The sequence below is a fragment of the Triticum aestivum genome, chromosome 3B, assembly GCF_018294505.1.
Source record: "Triticum aestivum cultivar Chinese Spring chromosome 3B, IWGSC CS RefSeq v2.1, whole genome shotgun sequence".
Lineage (NCBI taxonomy): Eukaryota > Viridiplantae > Streptophyta > Magnoliopsida > Poales > Poaceae > Triticum > Triticum aestivum.
In genome coordinates this window covers 848,424,969-848,433,604 of record NC_057801.1, presented here as the reverse complement: position 1 = coordinate 848,433,604, position 8,636 = coordinate 848,424,969, and positions in this window count along the sequence as shown.

Here is an 8,636-nt window from a genome sequence, read left to right as displayed (position 1 = left end):
GGACACATAGGTTCAATGTCGACTCCCACTTCTTCAATACATAACCTTTCGTTCACTTCTCGCTTTCAATGAAGTTGTAGAGTTGAAAATTTATTTGGCATAACACTAGTACAGTATGGCCCATAGAAGTTACTGGGTTCACACAAATTGCAGAAAGCATAGTTACAACTCATCGGAGGAGTTTAGGAAGCTATATATAACACTTATAGAAACGCATGTTACAACTCATCGGAGGAGCAAAGAATCTCACGTGAGTATCAGTTGTCAACTAGACAAAGGTAGAATGCAAACGCATCGGTCTACGGAAATATCCGAATAATTCGAAGCTTATTTACAAAGGAATTATGAGTTCCAAATTAGGAGATCAAAAGCAGATGCTCTGATCAAGGATGCGTAAGTTGAATAGATTTAGAGGCACAATTGATCAAGGTTTGATTGGTTGAAAACCAACTCATGTACAAATGACGTCTGAGCCGGAAGGACAACTTCTAGGGATCAGCTGATGATTGTGAGTATTCTCATACCTATTGAATCAATAGGCATCAAAATGACAATGACAAAGGATGCCAAGGAATATTGCTAGTCATATGGAATTAACCATAACGCAGGCAGGCAAGACTTTCATGAGCAATAGGCTATAGAGTATTCTCGTAAGATTGGATCGTATTTCAAATTATTCTGTGAAACACTTGAACAACTAGGGATGAACGGATGCCCGGTAAGTGTGAGGTATTATTCGTAGGTGTATTCATGTGGAAAGGAGCTGCAAAGCAGTAGGCACAATGGGTTCTCGAAATATAGAATAATGTTTCTGTGTATCTTGTAATAAGAAGAGCAACGGGGAATGATTGTATGAATGGCAAGTGTATGGTGTAATCCCTAGGGATTTATCATTGGCAGAGAATTGCAAAAGCGGTGGGCACATAGGGTCTCGGGTAAACATTGAAGAGTATCTTCAGAATCTTCTACTGAATCAAGCGATCATCTGGAATGAGGGGCTCTCTGGAGTGAAGTCGTTATGAGAACCTAGAGTTAGAGTTAGCAAAAATTTTAACCTAAAAGGAAGAGAAATCAGAACCTCGAGTAAATATGCGAAATAAAATATCCTAATCCCATACATCTGCAATGTGTGCCCGTAAGCCACACAACACTGTTAATTGTTTAGAAAATAGTTTTTTTCAAAGACTAGACTCAACTTCGACCAAGGAGTTGGAAGGGGTTCCTATAGGCAGTCCACTCTGATACCAGCTTGTGACGCCCCGGACCCGACTATCGTGGTTTCATCATGGAAGATGTCTTCGCTAAAGGACTAAGTTGTGAGGCCATCCCTGCTAGGTGGAAGCTTGGATGGGATTCATCAGAAACGAGAAGACGAGAGTTTACCCAGGTTCGGCCCCTCACTGTGGAGGTAAAAGCCTACATCCTACTTGATTGCTATTGATTATGGTGGTCTCGATTACAAGGGCGCTATTTTGCTACCTCTATCTTGGGAACTATCAAAACATATGTCTCAAGACCTATCAAACATCTCTCTCGAGACCTATCAAAACATCTGTCTCGAAACTTGTCTGTCTCAAAAACTATCCTTCTGATGACCCAGGGACTCCCTTTATATAATAGCCAAGTTCCTGAGATTACAAGAGATTTCGGGTTATCCACGAAGTCGGAGTCCTACTCCAAGTCCTCTAAGTCATCCATGTCTTCCATGTTTTGGGTCTCCATCTTGTATATGGACTCCTTGGTGGAATTTCTTCTAAGGTCAGGTCCTATAGCAGGCCTGGCCCTGTAGTAGGCCGAGTCATGATTCCAGCCGGGTTAGGATTGTAGCCGGGTCATGATTGTGGCCGGGTCAAGATTGTAGCCGGCCGACTCCAGAACTGACTTAACTCCAGAGATGACTTGTCTCCAAAAACGACTTAACTCCAGAGATGACATATCCTCAGAGCTAGGTCTAGCCGCGGGTAACTCCCCCGACACCGACCGTGCACCAAACATACACGCAGCAAGCATGATCAAGATCACTGACTCACAGTAGGATACCACAACACAACCCTAAGACACAATTTTAAGTTCAAAGCTTTATATTATAATACTATGTGTCATAGAGACCCGGGGTTACATCAGCGCAAATACAAACATGTCTTGGTACAAACAGATCAAACAAGGGCCGACTCAGTAAGATAATACTGAGTTGGGACCTTGTATATAATTTATTGACAATACCATTATATCATGTAATCTTCACCATGGGGCTTGAACCCACGTCCATGAGGTTAAGAGCTTTGTACTCTACCAACTGAGTAATGGATCATTCAATATAATGCACTGAGCTTATGTACCTTGAATTTTTGACACAAGCAATTGGTAGCCCCCAAGGGCCGGCTCATTACAATGGGATGAGTCGGGTCTTCAATAATTTGATCAAAAAATGACTTTACATTAGCCCCCAAGTGGCATGGTGCATGCTGGCAGTGACATGGGACTTGCATATTTGATGTAATCTCAATTTGAATAATGTAACCCCCAAGTGCTAGGTTGTTAGCCTGCAGCAACTCGGGACCATTCCTTCCATTGTAGAAATAAATCATGTCCATTAATACAATAATAACCATTGCGCTGAAGTGACTTTGAAGACCTCCATTATAATATTGGCTATTGATAACCATAATAAAAATCCAGCCATGTTGAAATTAAAGATTTGAATAATATAACCCGGTTTGAAAACCGGTTCCTGTGATATCAAATCGTACTGCCGGTTTAAGATACCTGTGCAGTAAGGTTGATGACCCAGTTTAGAAGTCATGACTTCAATTGGAGTGTGTCACACGCCTGGCTAATAATTGTTCGAAGTCAAGCCGGCTCAAACAGAAACCTTATATGCCTTAGAACATGAACACAGAAAAGGTCTCAAGACAAATCCAAAGAGTGCTTTCAAAAAAGACTTAAGCAAAAAAAATAGAAATACAAATTAAGGCTTTTGATTCGAATACGATTAGTAAACCGTCCCAAAGCGGTTAAGCTACGGTTCGAATACGACCATGTAACCCCCAGTGGATTTGGCATTGCGCCGATCAAGAGGGTACCGACAGCTATGTTCTCTTTGGTTCGAATACAACCTATGTTTGAACAGGTAGCCCCCAAATGACCTTCAGAATATTTAACGACTCTGATTTGAATACGATCCGGGTCGGACCCAAGAGGGGTTAAGCTATGATTCGAATACGATCAAGAAGCCCCCAAGTGGGTTTTGGCATTGCGCTGATCAAGTGGGTACCGACAGCTATGTTCTCTTTGGTTCGAATACGACCTATGTTTGAACAGGTAGCCCCCAAATGACCTTTAGAATATTTAACGACTCTGATTCGAATACGATCCGGGTCGGACCCAAAAGGGGTTAAGCTATGATTCGAATACGATCAAGAAGCCCCCAAGTGGGTTTTGGCATTGCGCCGATCAAGTGGGTACCGACAGCTATGTTCTCTTTGGTTCGAATACGACCTATGTTTGAACAGGTAGCTCCCAAATGACCTTCAGAATATTTAACGACTCTGATTCGAATACGATCCGGGTCGGACCCAAGAGGGGTTAAGCTATGATTCGAATACGATCAAGAAGCCCCCAAGTGGGTTTTGGCATTGCGCCGATCAAGTGGGTACCGACAGCTATGTTCTCTTTGGTTCGAATACGACCTATGTTTGAACAGGAAGCCCCCAAGTGACCTTGAGAATATTTAACGACTCTGATTCGAACACGATCAGGGTCGGACCAAAAAGGGTTTAAGCTAGATTCGAATACGATCAACCCCCAATGGTCTTGGAAGCAGGGTACCTATGTTTGAACCGCACATCATGGTAGCAAGCTCTCTTGAGCCGGAAATTTTCTGACGGCCTCTAAACTCGCATCAACATGGCGGTTTAGGGTCCTGCTTTAGATAACTTTGCAAGCCGGAGTAATTGCTCTTTTTTTTATGAAAGCAATATAAAATATGAAAATATACTGGATGAATTTCACCCGACATGTCAGGCCAGTTAATATCCATCACGGTGTTGATGATCACCATGGTGAAGCTGAAATCAACCACGGCCCAGTCGGCCGCGGGAGCAGATAGATGAGTCAGCCATGGCGGTTTTAAACCGAAACGGAGGCGAGCCAATCGCGTTGTGTTGATGTAGCAGAGGCCGCGATTTGTGTCCGTCGAGCAGCACGATACGGACAAGCGCTAGTGCAAAAAAATAATTCGGCGCACACCCCTTTCACACTTTTGTAATGAATAATGATCCTATGAAAAATACCACAGACCAAAGTAATTGTTCTCCAATTTAATATGTGCTGATAAAATATATAGAAAAAATACCAGATTTATCAGATGAGCGGCGCAGAGGCTGATAACGCATAATGTTTGTTTCTGGTCTTTGGGATTTAACACAGCATCTTGACTGCCATCGACCTGGTGTACACTTAATAGCAGTACTTGCCCACTGGGACTCCTACCCCATTATTGTCGGCAGACTAATCTTTGAATCAGCATGCATGCACTGCTCCATTATCCTCTGGCTGAACCCCGTATTTTCTTTTGCTTTGTACTAACGAGACAAGATCACACCAGCAGGGGGTGCCTTGGCAAAACGGAGACGAGTCAAGGCGGAAGAAACGGCCGTACGGGGCACACCCGAGCTGCTGGGAGGGCGACTCAGCACAAGCGCGCGGACGGCGGGTCGAGGCAGGCGCCTCAGCAGCGTGCGGAAGCAAAGGAACCAGCGGCCGGCCGGCAAACTTACAGAGCAGCCGGCGCTAGCAGGCTCTAACAGGTGAGATGCGACATCGGTTTGAAGAAGGCAAGGCCACAGAGAAGCGAAGGCAGCGCGATGAGACCCGGGCGACGGCGACTTGAGGCGCAAGTGACGGAGGTAGTTGTGGCGAGGTGTAATGGTGCGGCAGCCCTGCGCGTGTGAAGCAAGGGAGCCAGGAGCAGGAGCACTTGACCATGCAGTAGCAGTCTGCAGTGGTGCAGGGCCGCGTGGAGGCGCAGAAGCAAGCACGACGACGCGCTGCCGCAGAGGAGGCGACTCATAGTAGCGGCGGATCGCAGCTGCGGAAGCGGAGACGAGTCGGCAATGGCTCGACGCGAGGTTCGCGCGGGTCAGTGGCTAACAGAGGCCGCGGAGACTCGAGGAGGCCGCGGAGGCATTCGGTTCGTCCGGCTTGCAAACGAGGTCGGACCGGTGGGTTTGACTCAGAGGCAGCAGTTGCGGCCACTCAGCGACTGGGGCGGCTCACCGGAGAGGCGAAGCGAGGTCGAACCGGACTGGGCGACTCATTGATGCAACGGGGAAGAGCCGGTGCAGCGACTGACCACGGAAGCGGGTAGGGCAGCTCGAGGTAGCTCAAGTCGGGCGTGACCCGGCAGGGTGGCTCACAGCGACGGAGGCGGCGGCTCAGAGGCACACAGGGCCGGCTCGCGAGAGGCGCGGAGGAGACGATGACTCGCGGGCGGCTCAAGGCTGTGTAGTGGCACGGCGGCTGAGAGATGCACCGGCGACGGGCATAGAAACGGCCGGGCGACTCCAAGTGGAGCTGCGATCGTGGTAGAGAAAACAGGGCGGCAGCGTGCCAGCGCAGTAGAAGCTAGCCACGGCGGCGGTAGTTGTGCATGAAGCTCGGCACGTAGTACTAGTGTTTTGCTAGAAAAATCCGGTGTTGAATACCAATTGACGTTGAGTGCTAATTGGGACCTCCCACTTTTTCCTTTCCTTGGTTTAACTGCTACTGATGTAGACAGCCGACAGGGGCGGTTTTAACGCAGGGCCGCGGGGGTGACTCAGATTAGAGGCGAGGTGAGACTGCAGTTGAGGCCAGGCCGGTGAAGGCAGCAGCGATAGTTGAGGCGCCTTGGCAGCAGCCGGCTTGAGGTGCGGCGTAATGATGGCAGTGGGCTACGGTAGCAGCAGCTCAGCAGACGGAGGAGCGACTGAGCAAGCCAACCCTGCAGCTGACAACAACGGGCGGGTCACACAGACCGGGTCGAACCGCTCGCGCCGGGGCGGCTCAGCACAGCCACATGCGACGACTCGGGGCAGGGGTGATCGTGGACTCCGTGTCCTTCTCCGGGTTATGGTCGTAGAATTTCCAAACCGAGCTGTATTGATTGGATCTTTCAGATGGTTGATTTTCTCCATCTACCTCGTGCAGCAAGCTTTGGTAGACTCGGTGGTGGCAGCAGTAAATCAAAACCGGGAGGCGCCGTGATTTTAACAGATGCGTGGCCGACTTGGAAACGAAGTGTTTTACGGCGGCGACTCTGCGAAGGCGTTGGAAGCGACGCGCAACGTGGCCGCTCGCATCGGGGCGATTTTATAGCAAGGGCAGGTAGCTTTTTTTTTGGGGGGACAAGGGCCAGGTAGCTTTGGAGGTGGTCGGCAACTCACCGTGTAAAGTAAACAGTAGCATTAGCTTCGATTGATTTCTGGTTGACCGCCACTTTTGACTTGGCGGCTTGCGGCAGTAAACAGATCGCAATCTCAATTTTTATGAAGCTTCCTCAGCGACTATGAATCTGGACCAATCAACTCGAAGTTGATGTAGATCCTCTCCAATCAGCTCTTGTTTATCAGAAAAATTACGAACTTCTCGATCCCTGAAAAAGATCCCTCCAAAAACTCAACGTCACCGTGCTCAGGCCTTACGGTGGGCGCCAACTGTCGTGGAATTGTCAAAGCAGATGTCTTTAGTGTGAGGACTTAGTCGCGAGGCCAACGCATCTATGTGGTAGTTTGAGAGGGGTTGGGCGGAATAGAGAGACGCAACATAAGACAAAGATTTAGACAATTTCGGGCCCCGGGAAACATCATCCGGTAATAATCCTACATGTTGTTTGTGGTTAGGTCTCATTATGATCATGTTGTTCCCGCCGGCTTATAGTCTGCCGGGTCACCATTGAAACATCCAATCCTAGCTGGGTCATATCTCCGGCCGGGTCATACCGCGGGGTATATACCCGAGAGGTTGCCTTAAGAAGGCATAATCAAACAGTGACACTAATCGAAAGGGGCAAGGCCTCCTGCACGGGACCACCTAAGTACTCCTCGTACTCGACCTCCACGTAGTATGCAAGCTTGGGATCCTTTGGCTCTTGAGCTCCATCATCTGATCGCAGCAACCGGGGAGAAGAAAAGAGTAGCAAAGCGACCGTGAGTACTCATCCAAAGTACTCGCACGACTTACATTAGAACTATACTAAGAATGCATCGATATCAAAGAAGGGGGCTATATCGGTGGACTATACTGCAGAAATGCCAAAGATGAGGAGGAAAGCCAATCTTAACGAAGACTAGCATCTTGTAGCACCAGAAGAGAGTAGCATATTACACTATAGAAATCAGCTGATTTGCCGTCTGCCATGGAGGACGGCAAAGGACCAGAAAGCTGAGGCCAAAGGTCTTTGCCGTCAGCCACGGACGGCAAACATGCCCGGCACAGTAAGTTACGGTAAACAGATGATTTGCCGTCTGTTTTTCCACAGCGAACGACAAAGACACCTTCGCCGTCGGTGGCATACGGGAAAGAACAGACGTTAGCCACATTAGGTGGCTAACGGGAGTCTTTGCCGTCATCCGGTTGATGGCAGAACATGGTTCGACACGCCACCCACGTACCCGGCGTGACGTGTGGCGTCCAACCGTGTCGCCCGGTCAAACCGCCGTGCGTCGCCCGGTCAAAGCGTGTCGTCTGGGGAAAGTGTGTCGTCTACCACCCCTGACGCCCCATCCCGTCGACGGCCGCCTCGCCTTCCACCCCCGCCGCCCTGTCCCGTCCCATCCCGAGGCGCCAGCATTAATGAGCAGTAATGCCGGCTGCCGGCCCGGCCGTCCACCTCCCATCGCCCGGACGGCTATAAGAACCCGCCCCGGCGCCGCCCCCCACGCCCGACCTCCTGCCGTCGATGAGCAAACAAGCGCAGTGCCAGTGATGGCCTACCACCACGGGAGCAGCAGTGCCTACGGCGACGATGACGGCCTGAGCGCCTGGCCGTCCAGCCTCGGCAATCCGGAGACGGAGGAGCTGCACCGGTAGCTCCTCATGCCGTCGGGCTGCCGTCTTCCCCTGCACTAGAAGATTAGCACGGACGGCTATCCGACGCTCGGCCCCGGCGCGATGCCGGAGGAGCTGCGGACCCACATCGGCTGCCTCAACAACCTGACTTCTGGCGCCGCAAGGTGTACGCCGAAGTTATCGCCGCCTTCCGGCTGGTGGCGGTGGGCGTCATCCCCGACCTCACCGGCGCAAGCGTCCGCCTTTGCGGCATGGCACCGGCGCATGGCCCGGCCCCGCGGGAGCGCCGTCGTGGAGCTGCCCACTGACAGCCAGCCCCCCCCCCCCCCCCCCGCTGCCCGCACGCGCACCGGCTGTTCCCCCCGCCGTGGAGCTGCCACCGGAACAAGCGGTCCTCCTTGAGGACGGCGACCCGGACGACACTCCGAGTTAACACGTCGCCCTAAATCGGAACGCGACGATACATACGCTGGAAAGACGTCTTTGCCGCGTTAGCAATTAAGCCGAAACGCAGCGATAAATCCGCCGGAAATGCGTCTTGCCGCGTTAGCAATTAAGCCGGAACGGGACGAAAATGACAGCGAATA